We start from the raw sequence: 20,159 nt of genomic DNA, 5'->3' as shown, positions 1-20,159 counted from the left end.
ACACTGTGAATGAGCTCTAGAGAATAGAATTTAAAGAATAAACTACGTGTATTTGAGCACAAAATCTTATCCAAATTAGAAATTTGTGAAAATTAAAATGAATCAAACAAATGAATGACTCAAAAATTAAGAAATACAAGAATAAACCTGAAAAAACAATAGAAGAAAATATATGGTATATCCTATTTAGAAAAAAACTGACCCTAGAACTCAGTCAAATGATAATCTAAGAATCAGAAGGTTACTTGGAAACCACAACCAAAAAAGCTTGGATATTATATTTCAAGAAATCATAAAAATAAAGTGCCCAAGTTGTGAACTGATCCAACCATTCTGGAGGGCAATTTGAAACTATGCCCAAAGGGCGACAAAAGAATATCTACCCTTTGACCCAGCCATAGCACTGCTGGGTCTGTACCCCAAAGAGATAATGGACACAAAGACTTGTACAAAAATATTCATAGCTGCGCTCTTTGTGGTGGCCCAAAACTGGAAAACGAGGGGATGCCCATCAATTGGGGAATGGCTGAACAAACTGTGGTATATGTTGGTGATGGAGTACTATTGTGCTAAAAGGAATAATGAAGTGGAGAAGTTCCATGGAGACTGGAACAACCTCCAGGAAGTGATGCAGAGCGAGAGGAGCAGAACCAGGAGAACATTGTACACAGAGACTAATACACTGTGGTATAATCGAACGTAATGGACTTCTCCATTAGTGGCGGTGTAATGTCCCTGAACAATTTGCAGGGATCCAGGAGAAAAAAACACCATTCATAAGCAAAGGATAAACTATGGGAGTGGAAACACCGAGAAAAAGCAACTGCCTGAATACAGAGGTTGAGGGGACATGACAGAGGATAGACTCTAAATGAACACTCTAATGCAAATACTATCAACAAAGCAATGGGTTCAAATCAAGAAAACATCTAATGCCCAGTGGACTTACGCGTCAGCTATGGGGGGTGGGGGGGAGGAAAAGAAAATGATCTATGTCTTTAACGAATAATGCTTGGAAATGATCAAATAAAATATATTAAAAAAAAATAAAGTGCCCAGACTTGTTAGCAGATAAGGGCAAAGTAAAAATGGAAAAGATTCACAAGTCATCTCCTAAAAGAAACACAAAAGCGAAAACTCCAAGTAATATGAAAGCCAGAATTCAGTTTCTAGCTTAAAGAAATAATGCTAGTCATAAAAAAGAGTTTGAACACCAAAGAAGTACAATCAAGATTATACAAGACTTGACAGCCACTGCAATAAAATACAAGAGGGCTTGGAAGTGCTATATGCTAAAAGGTAAAAACTAAATTAAGAACAACCTAAATCTACTAAACCAAGTTCAATCAAGAACAATTTACCTAATAAAACCAAGTATAATCCTAGAAATTGTAGGGGGAAAATTAAATTTTTAATAAAATGAATGACTTCTAAGTATCCCTGATGGAAAAAAAAAAAAACCAGAGCTGAATAGAATCTTTGAAATGCAAACATGGGAACTGAGAAATCTAGACAATTTAATATAACTGCTGAAAGGTACTGTGCAATGAGGAAGTATTTACTTCCTAATGGGAAAAGAAGAAACAAGGATCCCCTAGAAATCTTAATGTTTTTGAGAGTGATGGGGAGAGTTAAATCAAATATCGGGCCTGGGTAGTTTTGTTCTAATTTTGATTGTCTTAATTTAAAAAAAGAAAGGAAGGGGGGGAAAACACACTAAGGTGTGAAAGGAGAGAAAGGAGATGGAACTTACCATTTCAGATAAGCAGAATACATGAAAAAAACTATACAGGCATGAAAGAGAGGGTGGGGAAAGTGGATATCATATGGACCTTACTTTCACAAGAACCAGAAAAGGGAAGATTAAACACACACACACACACACACACACACACACACACACACACACACACACACACACACAATTTAGTGTAAAAAACAAATTCAACAGAGAAATATGTTGGGAAAGGGAGAGAAGGTAGATTAAGGGAGGGATTATTCATAAGCAAAAAAGCAAACTCTAACGTTGTTAGGTAGATTGTTGGGGGTGAAGGGACATTAAGAGGAAAGAAAGGGCAAAAACCTGGAATCAGGGCCTGGTTGAAGAGAAGAAAAGAATGATCATGGAATATAAATAAGATCACTTACTAATATGGAGCACATGTTTCCTCCATTATTACCTCCTTGTTTGTAAAGAGAAAATAGAAGGTAAAAGGAAAATTATAAGAGGATAAGATGGAGAGAGATATAGAATTAATAATATGATTATGATTAACAATGAATATGATTAGCAATAATCATGAACTCACCTATAAAGTGGAAGGAGATAGCAGAATGAATTAGAAAGCAGAATCTGACAGTATGTTTGTGAGAAACACTAAAAACACAGATTCACAATGGAGTTAAAATAAGGAACTGGAGCAAAAACTCAAAAGCAGAAGTAGCAATCATGACCTTGGAAAAGGAAATGTAAAAATGGGATTAAAAAAGATATACAGGCAAAGTATATAATTCCTAAATATGCCAAAGATAACAAATTAATATAAATACTTATAATGTATTCAGCAAATGACAAAACATCTAAATACTTAAAGGAAAATTTAATCAAATTAGAAGAAGAAATAGACAATGAAACTATAATAACTAGGGACCTCAATGTAGTTTTTTTTTTCAGATTTAGACAGTCTAGCAAAATGATAAACAAGAAAGTTAAGGTTCTGATTAGATTAGAAAAGTTAGTTATAATAGATCTCTGGTAATTAACCAAATGAGAAAAAAAGAAGTGTACTTATTCCTAAGCTTTGAAGGCACATTTACAAAAATTAACCATCTATTAAACCCCTACAAATGCAGAAAAGCATAAATAGTAATCAAAATGTTTTTGACCACACACAATAAAAATTACATTCAATAAAGGGCCTTTGAAAAAAGGATTAAAATTATTTTTTAAATTGATATGTTAAAGAACAATTCATAGAGAAGAGAATTTTACCAAGGAAAATGCCAACATGAGGCAATATACCAAAATTTTGGGACTGCAACAAATAGAATGGAAATTGATGGATTAATTAGTTAATTTAACTTAAACAAAATCTTAGAAAAGCCACATGTCAAAAAGTCTCAACTAGACACCAAAATAGAAACTTTGAAAATCAAAGAAGAGATTAACAAAATTAATAGCAAAAATACCACTGAACTGATGTTAAAGCTAGAGTTTCTTTTTTTTTTTACTTAACTGAAAAAATACATAAACAACTAGCTCATCTGATTTTTAAAAAGAGACAGGAAAACCAAATTGCCAGTATGAAAAAAGGAGAATTCACAACAAATTAAAATAAAATAAAGGAAATTATTAGAAGTTATTTTGCACAAATATGTCAACAAGATGAATAACTTGGGTGGAGTGGATGAATTCTTACAAAAATATAAAATACCCAGAATAACAGAATGAGAAACTGGGAATTTAAATAATTGAATTTTATAAAAAGAAGTTAAATAAGCTATAAATGAACTCTCAAAGAAAAAAAAAACAGGGACCAGATGGTTTTACAAGTGAATTTTATCAAATATTCAAAGAACAATTACAATATTACATAAACTGTTTACAAAAATAAGAAAAGAGATCCTACCAAACTTGTTCTATAATATACATATGGTCTTGATACCTAAACCAGGGTAAGAGAAAGCAGAGAAAGAAAACTAAAGATCACCACTCCTAATGAATATCAATGCAAAAAATTAGCATATAGGCTATGATAATTATTTTTCAGATTATAAATTACAAGCTGGTTGGATTTATGCTAGAAATTCAGGGTTAGTTCAATATGAGAAAACATAATGGACCATATTTATATTTAAAACAACAATAATAAAAATCATATGATTATATTAATAGATGCTAAAATACTTTTGACAAAATAAGAAGTTTCTTATGAAAATACTAAAAAGCATATAAATAAATATACCTTTCTTTAATATATTAATTAATAGGTATCTAAAACCAAGAGCCAATCATATATGTAATAGAGAAGTACTGATCACTCTTCCAATAAGAACAGCTATAAAGCAAAGATATCTGTTATTTAGTGCTGGAAATAATAGCTATTGTCATAAGAAAAAAGAAATTGAGGGACTAAACATGAGTAAAGAAGAAATCAATTTATTATTTTTTGCAGATTATATGGTCTATTTATAGAATCGTAAAATATCACTAAAATGAATTGAAATGATTAATAACTTCAGTATATTAGCTTAATATAAAATAAGCCCACATAATTCATTGGTTTTTCTGTATGCTACAAGAAGACCCCAAAAGAAGAGATAGAGAAATTAAATTCAAACTAACTATAGAATGTACAAAATATTTGGGAGTATATCTACCAAAACACACAGAAACTATGTTAACACAACTATAAAACATGCATTACAGATACAAAAACTAATCTAAATAATTTGAGAAGTATTAATTGCCCATGAATATACCAAGTCAACCTAACACAATATTACTAAGTTAATTTACTTATTCTATGTCATACCAATCAAACTATCAAAGGATAACTTGATAGAGTTAGGAAAATAATAACAAAACTCATCTGGAAAAACAAAAGATCAAGAATCTTACAGGAATATACAGGGGGAAAGTGGGAAAGGAAGTGGCCTGGCAGAAGCTAATCTCAAATTATACTACAAAGCAGAATCATCCTAATATTTGATACTGGATAAAAAATAGAAAAGTTGATTTATAGAAAGATTACATATGCAACATTCAAAAAAAAATAAACATATCTGTTTAGTGTTTGGCAAACCCAAAGAACCTATCTACTCAGGTAAGGGCTCACTACACAGCAAAAATTGATAGGAAAACTGGAAAATAATCTGGCAGGAAATTGGTTTAGACTAACATTTCCACCATATACCAAGATAAATTCCAAATGGATACTAATTTAGATTAAAAGGTTTTAAAAGGCCATATTAGAAAATACCTGTGCTAGGGATTGAGAAAGAATTCATGACCACAGAAGGAAAAGAGACCTTAGAAGATAGAATGGACAATTCTGACTACATAAAATTGAAAAGTTTTCTGAATAAACAAAATCAATGATGTTCAAATTAGAAGGAAAACAGTTAAGTTGGGGTGGGGGTGGGGGCACTATTTGCAGCAAGTTTCTCTGATAAAGAACTAAGATCCAAGAGTGAAGAAATCTCATCCAAGACTCCCAGATCTACCAGGCTGGATTGTTTCAGAATTTCAGAATCTGTATCTCCCACAATCCATGGAGCCTTCAGTAGGAGAAAGGAATGGGTAGACTCAGAGGGATTACTTTTTTCTGGTGTGTTGGGTGAGCATCCGTTCCTTATGCTCCAGAACAGTTAGACAGCAACACATCCATTTAGGAATGCCTCTGCTCCTTTTGAGTACAAGATTTCTAGGAGTTAGTTTATGTCAAACTTCCCAGACTTCAAAAACTTGACCTCTTATTGGCTGTGTTTGGTGTTAATTTCAGGGCTCCAGGAAGGTAGTGGCCATGGAGGAAGCTAAGACTGCCAAGTCAGAGATATTCCAAAAGGAGGGACGTGGGAGCATGGCTAGACACAAACATTTATTAAGCACTAATACTTTGTTGCCCAGTTCTGGAGGTTCAAAGGTAGAAGTGAAACAGTCTCGGTCCTCAAGAAATTTACAACCTATCCAGCATAGAAAACAAACATCTAGGGGGAGATAGAAAATAGATACAAGAGAAGTCGAAGAAGGAGACACTGGAAGCTGGGGGAGAAGGGGAGATCCGGAGAGGTTTCCTGTAGGAGAAGGTTTTTGAGCTCCTATTTGAAGTATATTCTTTGCTCAGTTATTTCAATGGCATCCAACTCCCCAAACCCCTTTTTTGAAAGTCTTCTTGGAAAAGATAATGGAGTGGTTTGCCATTTCCTTCTCCAGCTCATTTTACAGAGGAGGAAACTGAGTGAACAAGGTTAAGTGACTTGCCCAGGTTCACACAGCTAGTAAATGTCCGAGGCTGATTTTGAACTCATGAAGATGCATCTTCTTAAAACTAGGGATCCCAAAAGATGAAGGTGAGAAGGGAACGCATTCCCTACACAAGGGCAGCCTGTGCAGTCCCAGAGACAAGACTGATGACTGGACGATGTTGGTCCTGGTGCTGAACTGGAGAACCTTTGGACCATTTTCTCTATTTAAAACAAACAAACAAACAAAAACACACCCTAGGACTCCAGCAAGTTCTGCCTCTGGCTTCAAAGTCCAATCCTTGTCCCCTTTAGAGAGAATGTAAATAAATAAACCTGGCACCCATCCTCGAGGAGATCACCCTCGTTAGTTAAATGAAACGGACCTCTGAGAGAAGCTGTTCTTGGGCATCTCTCCTAGAAGTGGCCGTCTGCAGATCAGGCTTGGGAAATTGACAGCCAGGAAGAGGAAGTCTAGGGCCCTCGCTGCTGCCCTCTTACCTAGAAACAATGAAAAAGGAAAAAGAAGCTGGAAACCTTGCGTCCCTCTCAGGGAGGGCAGGTGCTGTGGGTAGTCGCTTCGGCATCCCTGGGGAGAATCCCCTACCTTTCCAACCCACCTCACTTGGCCGGCGATGGCTGGACGCTGGGGGCTTTTGGCCACTGGGGGCGTCAGATCGACTTTCCAGAGCGCTCCCCCACTCCAGCTGCCAGTTTGCTCGTGTCCTCGATGTGCCAGAGGGTTATGTAACCGGGAGAAGCGAGCCCTGGCGTTCGCACCGAGGCCGCGCCTCGCCCGCCGCTGCAGCCGCAGCCGCCGCAGCCGCCGCCGAGTGAATCAGTTTCTTGCTGCCGTCATTTTCACAGCAGGGCTCTGCTTTATGCAGATTGGATTTAGGGGCTTTTCCTGGATGCTTCTGTTTCATTTAACAGGCGAAGGCTAATAACTTGTCACCATTCGCTAAGGCTGAGTTACAAACACCTCTTTGGTTGTTTATTTAAATAGGGGTTGTTCTTTAGCTCCCCTCACCAGGGCGTTAGTTAAATCATCCGGGTAGGAACGGCCCTGGGCAGGCACTTCTCCCCACGTCCCCGGCCCTGGGAGGGACCCCAAGATCTCGCAGGATCAGGATCTCGTCAGCTTGAACAGTGCCAGAGCACGTCGGGACCCTGGCACCCGGGAAGGCACTGCCCCGCTCACCTCCCTTTCTCCCTCCCTCACTCCCTTCCTTTCCCCCTCCTTAAAGTTTCCTTTAAAGCAAATCATGTGCTCTAATTTAAAAACCAAAGAGGAAAAACCCCACACAATTCTAACAACGAATCAAATCCCTGCCTCCCCCCCACCCCCACCCCACCTGCTGTCCAAGACCCATTTCTAGCCCTTTCTTATTTCGTCTACTCCCTTGGGGGATTGTTTAATGTTTATTAAAATTCTCCATATCATTCATTTCCTTCAGGGCTCCTCTGAGTCCTGCCTCTTCCATGAAGTCTGCCCTGACCCCACCAGCTCTCACTGCTGTAACCTAAACTCCCTCGGTCTGAAGCAGGGTTCGCTCACTCTTATTATACTGCGATGGGCTCTCATCTTTGTACCCCGAGTACTAAGTACAATGCCTCCTACCACCTACTGCTGCTCTCTTAGGTCCCTAACTAGACTAAGGGCCGCCCCTTTGTTGCCCTCTTCTAGCATGTCTCCCTCACAGTTCCTAGAATGGAATTTTGAAGGGTCATTTGTTATGGGTACTCCATAAATATTTCCAGATGGATACTTCTAATTCCTATTGTTTACATCATAAGAGAAACAGTGTGGTAAAGTGGAAAGACTACCAGCTCTAGAGTCAAAAGAACTGGGTTCAAATCCCACTTCTGAGGCTGTGTAACTTTGACCATATTATTTTGTTTCTCTGACCCTCAGTTTCTTCACCTGCAAAATGGGAAGATTAGTAAGAAACTGATATATGATACTTAGGGTGAAAAATAATAAAAAGTGAAACAATGTTGCATAATTAAAATATCAAAGTAGAGCCCTAAAAAAAATCTACTTCCCTTCCTTTTTTTAAAAAGACCCTTACAGTCCATCTTAGTCAATACTAAAGACAAGGTCCAAGACAGAAGAGTCTTAAGAGCTAGGCAATTGCGGTTAAGTGACTTGCCTAGGGTCACACAGCTAGAAAATGTCTGAAGCTAGATTTGTACCCAGTAACTCCTGTTTGTAGGCCTATCTCTCTATCCTTGAAGCCCCCTAGCTGCCCTTCCTCTTTTTCCTTCTTGAAAGAAGTGGAAGACTAGTTGTGGAATGCTGCATTTTAGTGTTATACTCAATTGATTTGGTGGTTAGCTTTGTTGAACTGCGTTTTTTTCTCTTTCGTTTTTATTCTTTGTTACAAGAACTGCCTCTTTCTAGAGGAGAGAAGAAAAAAGGAGATAGAGGAAGATTTGGAAATGAAGGTGATATACAAAAGTATCAGTAAAAATTAACCCAAAAATTAGGGTCTTGGACTAGGTAAACTCATAGGGTCCCTTCCAGTGAAATTCCTCTGAGAAGAGCAACCTTGATTTAATTCCAGGCAGCCATCCATCTTGGGGAAGCTTCCACAGAAAAGTTTAGCCAGTATCCTCTCAGAGGCCCCAAAGCTTGGTTAGAGTTTCCCAAGCAAAAGAAAGTAAACATGCAGGAATAGTTTACCAAAGGCATCTCTGTGTTTTGCCTATCCCTTTCATGTAGCCCAGGTCATCTTCCTCCAAAGAAGAAAAGTCCACCGTGATGGCGTCATGTGTAAAAATGAGGAGATCTGAAGCAGATGATCTTGAAGGTTCCTTACAGCTCCAACACTAGGAGATCATGGAACCACTGGAATAAACAAGGAGATGCGTTCTCTAAAGGGGGACTGTTTTACCCATTATTCACTAACAGTTTCTACTCATTCAATAACTCCTATTAAGCATCTACTATGTACTAGAGAGCCATATTAACAGAGAGCCTTCCATGGACTTAGGATACAGTCTTAGGATGTGGGTGCTCTCTACACTGGATCCGGGATGCAAATCACAATTTCTCCATGCTTAAGTGTCCTATATGACTCTTATCTATGTCTTCCACTAATCCTCCATTGGGGACCCATCCAGGACACTGAGAGCCTTCTTCTGGATCTCTCTTACTCTTGTAGAGTTTGTGCTTTTCCTATGAGGCTGGAGCCCTTATTGCACCAGTCAAATATCTCTGATGGCATCCCTTTCCCAATGCAATTCTTTTGCTGACACTCTGCTCCAATACCTGATCATACCCATTGTGTACCCCTTCATTGCTCTTGGCAAGAGTCTTCACTTTAACTGGAGACACAAAGAGAACATGTCACATAGTCCCTTTGCTTAAGGAACTTTCAATGAAGAGGTCACAGCTCAAGAGATATGGCATAGAGATTGAGGAGTATAATATAGTTAAGAAATAACAGGAGGGGCAGCAGGGTAGCTCAGTGGATTGAGAGCCAGGCCTAGAGATGGGAGGTCCTGTATTCAAATCTGATCTCAGACACTTCCCAGCTGTGTTACTCTGGGCAAGTCACTTGACCCCCATTGCCTAGCCCTTACTACTCTTCTTTCTGCCTTGGAACCAATACATAGTATAGATTCTAAGATGGAAGTTAAGGGTTAGTTTTGTTTGTTTATTTTTTAAAGAAGAAATACTAGGAGGAGAGGGACTGCTAGATGGCTCAGTGGATAGAGACCCAGGCCTAGAGTCAGGAGGTCCAAATCTGGCTTCAGATATTTCCTAGATGTGTGACCCTGGGCATGTCACTTAACCCCAGTTGCCTAGCCCTTCCTTGGGACCAATACTTAGTGTTGATTCTAAGATGGAAGGAGGGCTTTTAAAAATGTGACAAGTATAATGGAGAGGTCCAGACAAGTTACCCTAGGAAAACTTCAAGGAGAGAAAACTTTCAGCTGGCAAATTAGAGAAAGCTTCTCAGATGTAGGAGCAACAAAGCAGAGCCTTGAAAGAAGAGCATTAGGAAAGGTAGATTATGAAATTAGGAGGGAATGCATTCCGAGCATGGGAGAGAGTCTGCAGAAATGGAACCAGCCAACAAGCAGGCTGATTTCAGGAACAGCTAGTCCAGTTTGGCTGTTGTTGTTCAGTTGTTTCAGTAATGTCTGGCTCTTCATGACCTTTTTTTCCTTTTTTTTAGCAAAAATACTAGAGTGTTTTGCCATTTCCTTCTCTGGTAAATTAAGACAAACAGTGGTTAAATGACTTACCTAAGGTCACATAGTGCCTGAGACCAGATTTTACCTCAGGAACATGAATCTTCCTGTCTCTAGGCTTGGCACTCTATCCACTGAGCCACCAACAGCCCTAGTTAAGCCCAGAGCCTAAAATGTTGGGAGGTAGATTGGAACCAGACTGTGGAGGACATCAAGTTAAAAGGAACTTGTGTTTGATCCTCAAGGTAATAGGGAACTACTGAAAGTTTTTGAGTAGGGGAGTGCCTGGTCAGACTTGTGCCTTAAAAAGATTGTTTTGGCATAGTACCTGGAGCACAATAAGCATTTAATAAATGGTTTTTGACTTGACTTGGCAGCAGCGTGCAGAATAGATTGGAGCAGGGAGAGACAGGAGGCAGGGAACCAGGGAGAAACCCATTAACAATAATCCAGGGGAGAGGTGAGGAAGTCTTAAACTCGGGTGGTAGTCATGTAAATGGCTTCATGTGGTGTGGGCTCATAGTAGGTGCTTCATCAATTTTCAGTTGAATGGAAAGTAGGGAACAGAGGCAAGAGATATGTGGAGAGAGAATCAATACAATGAAAGAGAGGAGCAAAAGCATACAGAAAATTGCTAGGCATCATTTGCTTATTCTCAGAAAGGACTGAGAAAAGATCTAAATTTAGAAGAAAAAAATAAGTTGGAACAAGGGAAAACAAGGCATTGGAAAGCTTTGAGTTAAGCTCTAGGCTAACAGGAATTTCATCCTCTCCACCTTCCCTGAAGAAATCTGCCCCCAGGGTGGAGCCTCCCAGAACCCTACCTCCAGGTAGCACCAGATGTGCTATGGGAAACTGGAAGACCCGGGCAGCTAGCTGGGTACCATTTATCTGATGTTGGCTCTGAGGTGGTGGGCAGCTGGCACCTCTTTACGGTTGAAGATGCCAGCTATAGGTTGGGGAGAAGTCTGGAAGAAACGGATGGGCTTTCTGGCCATTTTGGCCTGGTAGCCTCTAAGAAACAGGAATCGTGGGATGTTGGTTACTAGGTTACGTCTCACTGTAAACATTTAATCTTGAGGAGTGCTCTGTGCGGCTGTATGTGTTTTCCCTGGTCACGGGTGGTCCGTTAAATAGGCTGGCTGAAATTCAAATGCTCCTGGACTTGGCCTGGCAGCAATATCTTAAAGAGGGCTAGTGAGGAAAGCTGTCTAATTGGACCCACTCATTGAGCAGGCCCTCCTTGGGATCAGGAAGCCTCTTTATATGGTCCACTGATCTGAGAGGCATTTTCAGAGCTCCTTTTTGCCCACTGCCCCAGACTCCTTTCTCCATTCTGATTCTACCTGGGAGAAGTACTGGATTGGGCAGCCGAGAGAGACTTTGGATTTTCCATACTTGAGACCTTAGTAGACTGTTTAGATGGTTTAGGCATTCACTTTCCTGAAAGCAAGGGGACCGCATGATCTCCCACAATCCTTTCCAGCTCTGTGATGGGGTTCAAAGGAGCGCAGCCTTCATTCTCAGGAACTAGCAATGTTAACCAACTACATTCTCATTATCACTCAAAGGATGTGAAGCCTAGACCAAACCCAGATTCCCGACACCTTTTCCTACTGTCTCATTTCCTAACATAGATGAGAAAACCTCTCCCTTGCCTCGGTTTCCCTGGGAGCTATGGTACCTCCATATGAATAGGGATGAAGAATACCATCCTTCAGCCACCCCTAAGGATGAACAGGTGGCTATGAACTGCTGAAGGCCGCATCAAGGCTTGGAGAGAACAGTCCTCTCTGAGAGCCTCTCACGGAGCCTTGGGGGAAGGAAAAGTTCAGTCAGAACCAGCAGAAGCTGTTCCTGGGGTTTGGCCCTCAGGGAACCTGGGATGAAGAGAGCCCAGCGCAGGGGACTCTGACTACTTTGCCAGAGTCTCTCCATTTTTATCAAACTCTGAGCCGAGAGATGTGAAGGTCCAGGGTGAGGATGGAGGTAGGAGAGTCAATCTTGGCTTCCCACATTCCCCTGGTGGCTGAGCCTCAGGCACTGGGATGACGAATCAGCCAGCAGTGGCAGCGTGGGAGGGAGGGGTGTAGGGGGAGGGAACTCCTACCCCGCCCAGGCCCTGGATCATTTGAAAGGCAAATATGCCGGGTTGCCAAGGGAACGGAAGAAAAGGGACTTCCCTAGCATCAGTGACTCGTAGGGAATGGAGACAGGAGGCTGTGATGCTGAGAAAATTGTTTCCAAAAAAAAAGTAAAAATCGGTGACTAAGCAGCCCAGTTATGTAAAGCAATCTCCGAGGAAGTGTGAGGAAGAGCCTGGAACCCACCCCCATGTCCCTTCCTGCTCCCAGCCCCAGCTCCTGAGGCCTATGGGAATTTCCCTAGGTCCCTGCCTCCTGGACCCAGGCAGCCCCACTCCCCAAATGGTAAGCCAGGAGCAGGATTGCACCCCCCCACCCCGACCCCGATCCAACATTCTCTCACATCCTGCCAAGGGGAACCAGCTCTTTGGCTTGGGTTGGGCAAAAGGATGCCTGTTCTCCCAGAGTAGGAGCCCAAGTAAGTCTAGGATCTTTGAAAGGACCATACAGGATCTAGGCCAACCTAGAAGGGGACCCCAGGTCATTTGTCCTCATCCCTGTGCCCAGACTCATGCTGTATAAGATGCTGTCCCCCAAAGGTGGAACCCTCTCAAGGGATTAGGGTCCCTTGTCCAGGACACCTCCTTGAGGAGCAGATAGACCCCCTAATACCGAGCTCCAGAAATGAGCAATGCTTCCAGGAGATGACACCCATCCAACAAGCCTTCAGAGAGGGCTCTCACCAGCATCACCTCTCTGATGAAAGATCCCACTGGTTTCTGTTGTGGGGTGAGTAGAAAGTTTTGTCAACAGCAGATTACTCTTCTAGACAATCATGAACAGGCCAGTTCCCTTATAAATGCTGATTTCATTTGATATTCAAGACTATCGTGTTTGCTTCTATATCCCCTGTGCCTTGTACATAGTAGGTGCTTAATAAATGTTTTATGAACTGTATTTTTAGAAAAAATCCCTTACCTTCCATCTTAGAATTAATATTATGTATTAGTTCTAAGGTAGAAGAATAGAAAGGCCTAGGCATTGGGGGTTAAGTGATTTGTCCAAGGTCATACAGCTAGGAAGTATCCAAGGCCACATTTGAACCCAGGACCTTCCATCTCTAGACCTGGCTCTCAATCCAGTGAGCCACCTAGCTGCCCCCTGAATTGAATTTAATCAAGCCAGAATTTAATTCCATTCAGATAACATCTGTTAGACATCTCTTCATGGTATCATGCAGGCACCATTGATTCTGGAGTCAAAAGACCTCGGTCTCTGTCACCAAATAACCACTCTGGATCCCTTCTCTATAAGATGAGTGTTCAAACACAGGGCCTCTAAGGTCCCTTCCAGGACTGATCTTGTGATCTTATGTGCAGGGCACTGGGGAAAGGGCTTCAATAAGCCATGTAAAGTCCTTGCCATCAAGAATCATACAATAAAATAGGGGGATGAGATGAGAATTGTAAGGAGCTGAGCCTTGATGGAAGATGGCAAGAGACCTTTCCAAGAATGGGAAACATCATATACAAAGGCAAGGAGGATAGGGAAGCTCAAAATTAGAGAATAGCTAGAATTCCAATTCATTTGGAGTTCAGGGGGTACAAAAGGGAATTGCTTGGTATGAGATAAGAAAAGCAGGTTAGAGCTACATTGAAGAGAACTTTTAATGCCAGGCAAAAGTATCCTCCAAAAGGAATGGAGAGTCACCAAAGATGTTTGAGCAGGGGGAGAATGGGATGAAACCTCTGCGTTAGGAAGATGACTTCATCCATTTTATGGGGGATGAACTAGAGAAGGGGAGATACTAGAATCAGAGACATCAGTTAGGGTGTTCCTACAGTCATCTTGGCAAAAAATATTAAGTGCTCGAACTAGGGTGGTGACCATAGTTGTGTACACAATGTGCAGTTTATATGTCCCAAAATGTTGGGACTACCCCCTATGTTGATAGACACAAGATGGCGACCCTAAAAGTGGAAAAGAGGAGACAAATAAAGAGTAAGAAGTAAGAATTCTAAAGGTAGAACTGACAGAATTTGGCCACCAATTCCATTTAGGGAGATGAGGGTGAGGGACATGTCTAAGATAATGTTGATATTTTAAACTTGTGGAACTGGGAAGATGGTGACACCATGAAAAGAAGTAGGGATGGGAAGGAAAAGGTGTAGGTTTTGGAGATGATGTATTCACTTAACGTGAAAGGCCTGGATCAGTGGATGCTCACGAGTCCCATATCAGGCTCCCTAAAGGTATCCTTCACAAAGAAGAGCAGTAAGAAGTTGAGGCAGAAAATGACAACTCAATTTTCTTTCCATTTTGGTCATTTGAAAGTCAGCTACTTCCAGTTAACATATTGAGGCTAAGCCCTGGAAAATGGTCCTTGGGTGGGCCAATGGGGATGGCAGAGTTGGTGGTAATTGCTACCATGGAACCCAAAGGAAGATACAGAATATTTAGGAAATAAAAAGAAGCCCTATTTCTGAAGAATCCTAAATATCCTCCAAATGTAGTCATATGTCTCAAAAATTAGAAGACCCGTCAACCTGTCTCTCTTAACTAAATCCAAAATATCTTCGGTACTTGGGAATCTTTTTGACTCTCACTCTCAGGAAATTCTTCATATCTGACTTAAACTCCCTCATGCTGAAGTCCTCTCCCTGTTTTGTTCTCTGTGGGGGATTAGGTGCAGTTGAGAACTCTCCTCTTTCTATAGTATTAGCCTTTTATAGCCTTGAAACCCAAATATAAAAACACTATCAAAGTGATCCCTTTGGTATTCCCAACATTAATATTGCCATCTTCTGAAAGTCAAAGATATGGAGAGCTGGTTACCCACTGTTCCTCAAATTCCTCCTGGGCCTCAATCCATCTGAACTATTGGGGATCCTGTCTCTGACCTCACTCACCAAGGAGAACCCAGGCAGGGATGGTAATGAGGCCAGTCTCAAAGGACTTGTTCTTCCTTGGACCTTTCCTCTCCCCTAGTCCTCCAGGCTCCCTCCTGCTCACCCACACTGGTCCACTTTCCCCTGCCTCCCAAGCTCCTCCATCTTCCATGCTCTCCATCTCTGTGACCCTCTTCTATTTGCTCTTGGGATTTCTATTTGAGCTGAAAACCTTTCTTCTCTCTGACCTACTCCACAAGGGCCCTTAGAACCAGGGAGAAATGTAGGGCTGGTCCTAGGATCCCAGGAGGTTCTCTGTCTGGCCTTCTACATCCTGACAGGATGTCTGGATCCAAAGGCAGGAGATCCTAGAGAAAAAAGAACCTCAAATTAGAAATTAGAAAAGTAGCCCCAGCTGTTAGTAATGAATTCCTATGTGTCCTTGGGCGGTTTCCTTCTTTTTCCTCTTCAGGCCTCAGTTTCCACATGTGTAAAATGGAGGTCTTCCTATGGCCTAAAGAACTTTAAGATTCCCAGACAGGACTCTGCAGATCTTGCCACAGTAGAGGGCCTTAGTACTTCCCTGAGCTTCAGTACCTATTTCGGGGAGGTGGAGGGGTGGGTTGTAAAGGAAGAGAAGCTGCTTGCTGAAGATCCCAAAAGGCAGCTGAGGCGAGGAGGAAAGCCCCCTCTCCCCACCTCCCCCACCCTCTCCCTCCCCAACTTCCCACCCACCCACCCCAGGAGGCTGATAATTGGTGTTGTGAGGATTAGTCACTGTGCTAACGCTGAGGCTTCCCTCCTCCACAACCTCCGGTCCCCCTACACAGGCAAACTGGCTGAAAGCTTAATTGGAGTTCCTCACACCTCCCAGGTATAGCCTCAAACAAAATGACAGAGTGATCAAAGTGCCAGGAGTCAAACCCCAGGGAGTGGAGAGTTGCTATGGAGTTTCTCTCTGCTGTGGGATTGGTTTTTTTAAGCACCCTGCAAGTGGTTACAATTGAGGGGAGGAGAAGGGAAGACCAGGGGCAGAGCCAGCAGCAGGCCAGGTAAGGATGCTCTGGGTCTTGGATGCTTGCTCAGGCTCTGAAGCAAAGCAAGGAAATTCCCCAGGATCATAGCAGGATGGCTCATTCGGTTCCTCCTTTTGGGTCATATCTGCCTTTGGGGCCAGCTGCCCATACTACAGGGCTGGTGGAATGGAGGGGGGAAAGTGAGTTTGTGTGTGTGCTGAAGAACCATTCTGGGTTGGAAGAAAGAGCTATGAGAGGCAGGGGACCAGAATTCCTGCTCCCAGCCCTCCTTGGAACCAGATTCAGGTCAGCCAATATAGCAATCCCTGCATTGTCTACATGTCTATAAGTCCGCTTTTCACCTTGTCTCTTATATCTGTCAATGGGCCCCTTCCCATCCCATAATCCTCCACCAACCACAACTCCATCCTTTAGCCACCTCTGGGTGGATGCCCCTTGGCCAGTCACTTCAAGAAATAGATGGAGTCCAACATCTACCTAGGGTGTTCCCAAAGCTGTTTGAAAGGCCTGTGTGGATAACTATGGGCCCTCAAATTCCATTTAGAATTAAAATAGTGGGTATACTCGCTGAGATTGGTTTCATGCTGACCCTTGGGGGAAAACTGTTGACCCAGAAATCAGTCTCTTGTGTCAGAACCCCAAGGTGTTCAGTAGGGCAGGAAGGGAGGCCAGCCTTGGTCAGCCAACTGCTAAGGGTGAAGAAGTCCACCAGACAACAGGTTTCTCCCTTTCCTGGAGGAGGAAGAAGAGGAGGAGGAAGTCAAAAGTAACCTATGACCCCTGGGTCTCTTGCTGTATAACCTGCTCCCATCTAAATATATCAGTTGCTCTCCTGAAGATTGTCCCACACAGGGAGGTAAGAAAATAGAGAATGGGGGGCATAGATAACCTAAGTGTGTAGGTAAAGCTTGAGAGAGGGTGTGGTTTCTCTTGGAAAGGAGAGTAGGAAGGAGGTGAATGGAATAAGGGAGCTAGGCTGCAATTTCTCATGGCTGCCATTCAGGTCCCAGGGAAACCAGCAAGCGGAAGGGAACCTTCTCCCACACGCCCTCAGCCTCCCCGGTGTTGCATATCTAATTGGATTCCCTCTGCCTCCTACAAGGTTATCCTTGGCGCCGGGAAAATACCTCGCCAACGGATTCTCTCCTCCCTTCCTCCCTCCCTTTTTCCCTCTCTCTCTCCCTCACTCCCTCCCTCCCAGTTGGAGGAGGGCTGGGAGAGCAGCTCTGCCATTCACAAAGAGATTTTCATGCCTGAAATTCAGCAATTTCCTCAGCCCCCAAGTCTCTCCTTCAACTTCATCTTTGTCGGACTTCCAACTCCATCATCCCTCCCAGGCCTGCCCCATATGATCTTTGTGGGCTCATGCTACCAAGCTCCTTGCCTTTCCTAGCCCCCCTACAGTCAGACCCCATTGACTTAGCCTGTAGGGAATGATCCTGAGCCACTCATCCTTCCATCTTCTTTCCCAGCAGGTCCCAGTTCAATGCTGATGGAGAAGGGATTGTTATTTGCTGGTAGCATCAAGTCCCCAGTGTAGGATTTCATGGTCAACAACTTGAATGCTTTAACCATATCAATACCCAGCCAACCATTCCCCTTCCCACATCCCACCCCCAGCAACTAAACTTCCTGAAACCAAGCATATGACCTCATTTGGATTAATGGGGACATTGGAAATAGAACGAGAAGGAGGGGGCAGTGTTTGCTAAAGGGGAGAAAGATGTAAGAGGAATAGAGAAGAATAGGCAAGCAAAGTGGTGAATGGTGGGAGGAAGGTGGTTGAGGAAAATGGACTGTGAATGGTTTGAGGGACAGGAAAATAAGAGATGGCTGAAGTACCAGAACTATAGGGGAAGGAGAGAAGAGAACAAGCTTTCATTAAGCCTCTACCATGTGCCAGGCACTGTGCCAAGCTCTTTATAAATATTATTTCATTTGATCAGGTAACAGATTTGAGGAAGAGTAATAATCATTATGAAATGTTGGAATATAAATTAATTGAACCAGTGCTCAAAGGCCCTCAAATTCCAGGCTTCTGAGTAGTTTCCCAAAGCTAGCTTCCAAAGTTGAAATAATTTAGTCCCTTGGCTTTAATACAACCTATTTCTAACTACCCTTTCATATAATCTGCCAAATTCCTAGGGTAAGGAGATATGTCCTAGTACATTTAGGACAAGGACTTTGAAATGAGCCGCATGAATTTTGGATGCCTATAACCATGCCTCCAAAGGCCCTGGGATAGTGACCTCCACTCAAGCACCAGCAAGTAGCTCTTCCTCAAATGGGGCCATTCTTCAGATCTTTCTATCACATTATCAGCTTGGAGGTTGGAGTGGTGCTAAAGGTGATCCCCTCAGACTCCCCTTAGCATTAGCTAGAAATTAACCCTCAAAGTGGAATGCTTTGCCCCCCCCATCCCCCCACCCAGGCCATCAAGCCCAGTTTGCCACTCTAGTTAAAGCTCCTTGGCCCTCTATCAGAGCCTTCTTTCAATAGCTCTAGAGAAGTTCAGAGCCTCTCTTTAGACTCCCTCAGTGAGGACAGATGGATTTGCTAGTAGCCCCTGGAGAATGGGAAAACCCCCCAAGGAGTCCCAAAGTTGGACAAACCTTCCAACTCACTCAAGGATTCTAAAAGCCCTTGATTTTGGCTGAACCCACCTTCCCAAACTCTCTCTCTGTCTCTCTCTCTGTCTCTCTCTGTCTCTCTGTCTCTGTCTCTCTGTCTCTGTCTGTCTGTCTGTCTGTCTGTCTCTCTCTCTGTCTCTGTCTCTGTCTCTCTCTGTCTCTGTCTCTGTCTCTGTCTCTGTCTCTGTCTCTCTCTCTCTCTCTCTCTGTCTCTCTCTCTCTCTCCTCTTTTGAGTGCACAGGAGGGCTGAGGGAAGCCCTGTGTGCCTGTGATGAACGGAGCTAATTTCTGCTTTGCTGGTTCAAGGCAGAGAAACTGCCTCTATTCCCCTCCTTTCCAGCAAACCCTCTCCCACACACAGACAAATAGGCAGCATATTTAATTGGAATTCCTCACACCTACAGGGTAAAGCCTTGTCAGGAGAAATAGAGCCCACAGCCAGCTGGCTCCCCCCATTCCACCCACCTTGTCTCTTAAAAAGAAATCCCCCGCCCTCCTCCTCCCCCCCCCCACACGCACAAGCACACCCACCCTCAGGCCTTTGCACATTCCTCCCAGCACAGTTGTTAAGGATGAATCTGCTGTCAGTGACGTTCCCTTCCTGGGCTGCCCTAGCTCAGATGCTGGGCCAGGGCCACCTGGAGGCCACTCCCCATCTCCCTCAACCCCCAATCCCTCTCTCATGGCCCTCTCGACTCTGGGGTTCCTGAGACCTGGCTGAAGACAGTAGAGTGACTAGTTTGGGTAGAGCTCCAGAGGGAGAGATAAGGAATTCAGGAACAGGGAGGGAGAACAAGGAAGACAGGAGAGAAGTAGAATCCTTAAGTTTCATCTCTGGCCTTTGAGGTCATCCACACCATCATATCCCCACCCAATGCAGTCACTGCCTCGACCACATGTAGTCTTCAGAGACAGGAAACCCCTTCCTCCAGAGGCTGCCCATCTCACTATGGGGGAGCTCTGATTGCTAGGAAGTTTTTACTTATATCAAGCAGAATTCTGGCTCTCCCCAGTTACCATCGGAGACAGAGATTGTAAAGAGCAAGAACTGAGGCTTTATAAGACAAAAAATAAAGATCTGGGGTGATTTACAGGGGAAAAAATACAACTACAGGGAAAGTTGGGGAGGAGGGAACTGGAGAAGTTACTCTTTGACCCAGTTATATCTTTGTCCCAGCACTGAACTTTGACCAGGAGGTGTATCCCTATACAACTCTCTGCCAGCTAGCCTCTCTTAGACTTTATCTTTTCTCCTCACTTTGTTTCTTCTTCCTTTCCTGCTTCCTCCTTTCCTTCCCTCACTTAGAATCATGGTTGAGAGTTGAAAGGACCCTAGAGATGACCTAGTCCAG

The 20,159-nt window shown here is 42.9% G+C and overlaps 1 protein-coding gene and 1 long non-coding RNA gene across 2 annotated transcripts in view; one reads left to right on the top strand and one right to left on the bottom strand.

Annotated features, from left to right (window-relative positions):
- PEBP4 (phosphatidylethanolamine binding protein 4) overlaps positions 1-20,159 on the top strand; it is a 304,435-nt gene that overhangs the window by 196,557 nt on the left and 87,719 nt on the right. The window lies entirely within an intron of this gene.
- Positions 3,542-7,218, bottom strand: LOC130456545 (uncharacterized). Its single transcript, XR_008915585.1, has 2 exons — positions 6,585-7,218; positions 3,542-6,465 (listed from the first exon to the last, which is right to left on the bottom strand). It is a non-coding gene; the product is annotated as an uncharacterized LOC130456545 (long non-coding RNA).

Source organism: Monodelphis domestica, chromosome 1 (genome assembly GCF_027887165.1).
Source record: "Monodelphis domestica isolate mMonDom1 chromosome 1, mMonDom1.pri, whole genome shotgun sequence".
Classification (NCBI taxonomy): Eukaryota; Metazoa; Chordata; class Mammalia; order Didelphimorphia; family Didelphidae; genus Monodelphis; species Monodelphis domestica.
The sequence above is the reverse complement of the archived record's forward strand: the minus strand, read 5'-3'. Positions and strand labels throughout refer to the sequence as shown.